Raw genomic sequence first — 5893 nt, 5'->3', positions numbered from 1 at the left:
GTCTGTTTAATGCCTGTTTAATATCTGTTTAATGTCTGTTTAATATCTGTTTAATGCCTGTTTAATATCTGTTTAATGTCTGTTTAATATCTGTTTAATGCCTGTTTAATATCTGTTTAATGTCTGTTTAACGTCTGTTTAATATTTGTTTAATGTCTGTTTAATGCCTGTTTCAGGTGTGTGTTCGGACCAGCTGAGTGTGTGTGTGGTGAAGAAGATAAAGGAGAACATGTCCGTCACACACTTTGACCTCCTGTCCGAGCTGCTCTCCCGCCAGCACCTGGCCTGCGTCAGTAACCTGTTCTGGAGCACCAATCGGCAGCGAGCGTGGGCGAAGGAGGCGGAGCTTTCTCTGCCGGGTCACCGGGCTCTGCCGCGGGTCAACCTGCTGCTGATTGGCTGTCTGAGAGAGGGGCGGGGCGGAGAGTGGAGGCTGCCGGACGCCAGCGGCAGCGTCAGGTGTGAGGTGAGTCTGAGGGCGTTACACCTGCAGCACGATGCATTCAAGGTCTGAGGGAGTAACACCTGCAGCGTGATGTGTTCAGGGTCTGAGGGAGTAACACCTGCAGCGTGATGCGTTCAGGGTCTGAGGGAGTAACACCTGCAGCGTGATGCGTTCAGGGTCTGAGGGCGTAACACCTGCAGCGTGGTGCGTTCAGGGTCTGAGGGAGTAACACCTGCAGCGTGATGCGTTCAGGGTCTGAGGGAGTAACACCTGCAGCGTGATGTGTTCAGGGTCTGAGGGCGTAACACCTGCAGCGTGGTGCGTTCAGGGTCTGAGGGCGTAACACCTGCAGCGTGGTGCGTTCAGGGTCTGAGGGAGTAACACCTGCAGCGTGATGCGTTCAGGGTCTGAGGGAGTAACACCTGCAGCGTGATGTGTTCAGGGTCTGAGGGGCGTAACACCTGCAGCGTGGTGCTCAGGGTCTGAGGGCGTAACACCTGCAGCGTGATGCATTCAGGGTCTGAGGGCGTAACACCTGCGGCGTGATGCGTTCAGGGTCTGAGGGCGTAACACCTGCAGCGTGGTGCGTTCAGTGTCTGAGGGCGTAACACCTGCGGCGTGATGCGTTCAGGGTCTGAGGGCGTAACACCTGCGGCGTGGTGCGTTCAGGGTCTGAGGGAGTAACACCTGCGGCGTGATGCGTTCAGGGTCTGAGGGCGTAACACCTGCAGCGTGGTGCGTTCAGGGTCTGAGGGCGTAACACCTGCAGCGTGATGCGTTCAGGGTCTGAGGGCGTTACACCTGCAGCGTGGTGCGTTCAGGGTCTGAGGGAGTAACACCTGCGGCGTGATGCGTTCAGGGTCTGAGGGAGTAACACCTGCGGCGTGATGCGTTCAGGGTCTGAGGGGAGTAACACCTGCGGCGTGATGCGTTCAGGGTCTGAGGGCGTAACACCTGCGGCGTGATGCGTTCAGGGTCTGAGGGCGTAACACCTGCAGCGTGATGTATTCAGGGTCTGAGGGAGTAACACCTGCGGCGTGATGTATTCAGGGTCTGAGGGAGTAACACCTGCGGCGTGGTGCGTTCAGGGTCTGAGGGAGTAACACCTGCGGCGTGATGCGTTCAGGGTCTGAGGGAGTAACACCTGCGGCGTGATGCGTTCAGGGTCTGAGGGAGTAACACCTGCGGCGTGATGCGTTCAGGGTCTGAGGGCGTAACACCTGCGGCGTGATGCGTTCAGGGTCTGATGTCATTGATGTGTTTACAGTCTTACTTTTCTCGTCTGTTGGACCAGGAACGTTTAACAGCTGTCTGTCTGTCTGTGTCTGTCTGTCTGTCTGTCTGTCTGTCTCTCTCCAGTGCCTGTCTCCTTCTCCTCTGTGGCTGAATCATCCCGTCTTCCTGCCTCACTGGAACTACATCTCCCACAATGCCCCGGGGCAGGACCAGGACCAGGCTGGAGGCTACTTGGAGCTGATTGGTTCTCCTGTTGTGCTGGGTCCCGGTCCTGAGCTGGGATTGGCTGCTGGTCCTGGAGGGAGGGGCGGGGCTTAGCAGAGCAGTTGGAGTCAGAGAGGCTGCTGGTTTACTACAGAACAGGTGGGTCACCTGACCTCTGACCTCTGAGCTGTCACAGTATTTATAAAGTCTGGAGGGAGCAAGGATCGACAGTGTCTGTCTGTCTGTCTGTCTGTCTGTCTCTCTCTCCGCCTGTCTGTCTCTCTCTCTCTCCCTCTCTCCCTCTGTCTGTCTCTCTGCCTGTCTCTATGTCTCTCTCTCTGCCTGTGTCTCTCTCTCTCTGTCTCTCTCTCTCTCTGCCTGTCTCTCTGTCCATCTGTCTGTCTCTGTCTCTCTCTCTCTCTCTCTCTCTCTCTCTCTGTCTGTCTGTCTGTCTCTCTCTCTCTGTCCGTCTCTCTCTCTGTCTGTCTCTCTCTCTCTCTTGTCTGTCTCTCTCTCTCTCTGTCTGTCTCTTTCTCTGTCTGTCTCTCTCTCTCTCTCTCTCTCTCTCTCACTGTCTGTCTCTGTCTCTCTCTCTGTGTCTCTCTCTGTCTCTCTCTCTGTCTCTCTCTCTCTCTCTCTGTCTGTCTCTCTCTCTCTCTGTCTGTCTCTGTCTCTCTCTGTCTCTCTCTCTCTCTCTCTGAGTGGAGTGTGAGTGGAAGAGTTGGATGAAGTTGAGTGTTTCTCTCTTTCTATTTCTTTCTTTCGGTATATTTTCGTTGTGTTGTGTTTGTGAATGTAGTTGTGTTAGTTTAGTGTTGTTTTGGTTGGTGTTTGGTTGTTTGTTGGTTAGTTTAGTGTTTGTTTGTTGTTTGTCAGCCTCGCTCTGAGGCGCCGGTATGGCGTCCAGCAGCGTTTTCTCCAGGCTGACACGGAAGCACGGCATTAAAACCGGAGCCGGCTCTCCGTGCAGGGTGGAGGAGGTAGCACTGGCCGTGGGGGGAAATCATCGGGCACGGCTCTGTGAAGTCCGCTGCCCGGATGAACAGTGCGGTGGTTCTGTTCCTGGAGAAGGTGGAACAGGTGAACAGGTTGGTGGAGACGGGCATTACAGTGAATGGGATGTTTGAGCCGGTGATACCGCTGATACAGCCGGCTACAAGGATCACTCTTTCAAACGTTCCTCCGTTCATCAGTGATGATTTCCTGATTAAAGAGCTGTCCAGACATGGAAAGGTGGTGTCACCCATAAGAAAAGTGCTGTCGGGCTGTAAGTCTCCCCCTCCTGAGACATGTAGTGTCTCACCGCAGACAGCTCTTCATGTTGCTGAACAACAAAAATGAAGAGTTTGATTACCGGTTCAGAGTCCGTGTGGATGATTTCGAGTACATCCTCTTTGCAACATCATCCACTGTGAAATGTTTCGGATGTGGCGAAGAGGGACATTTGATTGAGGCCTGTCCGAGCCGCGGTGCCCCGGCTGCCGCCCCCGCGCCGCCTGCTCCTGCGGGGATTCGGGCGGTACCCGCCGCTGCCGCGGCCGACCGCCCGGCCCGTTCCGGCGGTGCGGCGGTCGGCCGCGGTGGCCGGTGGGGGCCGGTGCCGCAGGGCAAGAAAAAGAAGCAGGAGCTGCAGAGAAACAGGTGGAAGAGATGCAGAGCAAGGCTGGAGGGAGCACTGAGGTGAGTAGTGAGAGGGAGGAGGTGGGAGGGGAAACGGGTGAGGTGACAGGTAAGGAGAGAGAGGCAGGTGAGGCTGTAGGTGAGTCGTGTGAGACAGGTAAATTAGCAGGTGAGCTGAGTGAGGGGAGCACAGTAGCTGAGGCTGAAGAGATGGAGGCCTGTGAGTCTGGGTGGGGGTCTGCTCCTCTTAAACAGCGCAGTAAGAGGAGAAGCATGTTGACCGTGGAGGTGGGTGGTAAAGCCGGACGTCTGCCCCGGTAACCGTGTGGGGCACTCCAGTTGCTGCCATGGGGCCAGGTTTTCCTGCTCCGGTGGGGCTGTCCGCCGCGGGTGATCCTCCGCGGTGCCGGTCCCCGTGGTTGAGGGGGCTCTGGTTCCTGTGTGTGGGGGGCTCTGGTTCCTGTGTTTGGGGGGGGCTCTGGGTCCTGTGTTTTGGGGGGCTCTGGTTCCTGGGGTGTCTTCTGAGGCAAAAAGTGAAGCCATGACAAGTGAGCAGAGTGACATAATTGAAGAAATGATGGAGGAGGATATGTCAGATGACGATCTCCTCAAAATGTCCCAGAAAAGAAAAAACACTGAATCTGAAAAAAACAGTAAAACAAAGAAAACGAGTGTCCAGATGTCCACAGAGTCAGAGAGTGATTTCCCCCTGACTCAGGAGGACTCTCAGCGTGGCTACTCTCCGGAGAAAATTAAAACTTTCCTGGAGCAGACTAAAGGCTCCAGGCTGCTTAATGTAGGAGATTTCTTTCCCGACCTGCAGTTATTTATTAGGTCAGCCAGGCCGCTCACCAGGAAGAGCTTTGGGGAGGAGGTTTTAACAGAGCAAGAGATATACAGACTGAAAAAACTCGTACTGAAGGTAAAAGCTCAAATCATCAATGATGAAGATGATTTTTAGATGTTTTTACCTTTTACTGACTGCTCTTCTTACTGCTGTTTATTTTTTATCCATGTGTGATTTTAATATCAGCACCTTAAACCTGAACGGGGCCAGGTCTGATTTTAAACGAGCCACTCTTTTAAACTGATGGAGACTAGCAGTATTGATGTCATGTTTGTTCAGGAAACTCACAGCACCACAGACAATGAAAGTGACTGGAAAAGGGCTTTTAAAGGGGAGGTGGTTTTAAGCCACAGGTCCAGTCTGAGTGGAGGAGTGGGGATTTTATTTGCTCAGAGTTTTTTACCTTTTTCTTTTACTGTTGATGAAGTCATTCCAGGTGTTTTATTGAAAGTTAAAGCTGTCTTTGAAAATGTGAAACTTGTGTTTTTAAATGTCTATGCTCCCACTAACGCGGTGGACAGGGTAGCATTTTTAAACATTTTAAGTGACTGTGTTAAGAACTGTGAGGATGATGGTTTTATGTTTTTAGGGGGTGATTTTAACTGCACAGAAAATCCAACCCTAGACAGGAACCATCCTGAGCCACACCCTCCTTCATCTCACACACTCAGACAGCTGATGGAGAACCAAGAGCTGAGTGATGTGTGGAGGGTTTTTAACAGTCAGCACAGACAGTACACCTGGAGCCACAGTAGGGAGGGGGTTTTATCTCTGGCCAGACTGGACCGCTTTTATTGTTTTAAACACCATTTGAATATTTTTAAGAGGTGTTTTATTCAGCCTGTGGGTTTTAGTGATCATTTTTTAGTCTCCTGTGGTGTTTTTATCAAAAACATCCGTTTAAAGAGCGCCTATTGGCATTTTAACACGGCCCTTTTAAATGACCAGGCTTTTAAAACTGCTTTTAAGTTTTTTTGGGAATCCCACAGAGAGAGCAGGCCTGCCTTCACTAACATACAACAGTGGTGGGACTTTGGTAAGACACAGATAAAACAGCTCTGCCAGCAGTTCACTCGCGGTGTCACTACAGACTTAACCCGGTCCATGAAAGATCTGGAGACGCAGGTGGTGGAGCTGCAGACTTTAGCAGACTCTACAGCAAATCGAGGGCTTTTAGATTCCCTCAAGTCTAAAAAGTCGGCCATAGCCAACCTGCTGGGCGTCTCAGCACAGGGGGCTCTGGTCAGGTCTAGGTTCATGAACATCACACAGATGGATGCCCCCTCTCGCTTCTTCTTTGGGCTGGAGCGGAAAAATGGACAAAGGAAGACCATTCATTCTTTACGAACGGGTAGCGGCTCCGAAGTCTCAGACTCATCTGAGATCAGGAAGTATGCTGCAGAGTTTTACAGAAACCTGTTTAAGAGTGAGTGGACACATAATCCAGATGTGCACAGCAGCTTCCTCAGTGGTCTCCCCTCAGGTCAGCGAGGCTGACAACAGCGAGCTGGCAGCAGAGGTGACACTGCAGGAGCTCCACA

General features: G+C 52.4%; 1 long non-coding RNA gene across 2 annotated transcripts in view; it reads left to right on the top strand.

Annotated features, from left to right (window-relative positions):
• Positions 1 to 249: 249 nt before the first annotated feature.
• LOC127359817 (uncharacterized) overlaps positions 250 to 5893 on the top strand; it is a 9474-nt gene continuing 3830 nt past the window's right edge. The window contains exons 1-2 of one of the 2 annotated variants that reach the window (XR_007882968.1): positions 250 to 466; positions 1805 to 2044. This is a non-coding gene — a long non-coding RNA (uncharacterized LOC127359817). Of the gene's footprint in view, positions 467 to 1633; positions 2045 to 5893 lie in introns of those variants that run through there. The other variant, XR_007882967.1, reaches the window with a different exon arrangement.

This window comes from Dicentrarchus labrax, unplaced genomic scaffold (genome assembly GCF_905237075.1).
Source record: "Dicentrarchus labrax unplaced genomic scaffold, dlabrax2021, whole genome shotgun sequence".
Taxonomy (NCBI): Eukaryota; Metazoa; Chordata; class Actinopteri; family Moronidae; genus Dicentrarchus; species Dicentrarchus labrax.
This window is presented reverse-complemented; position numbering and strand designations above follow the sequence as displayed.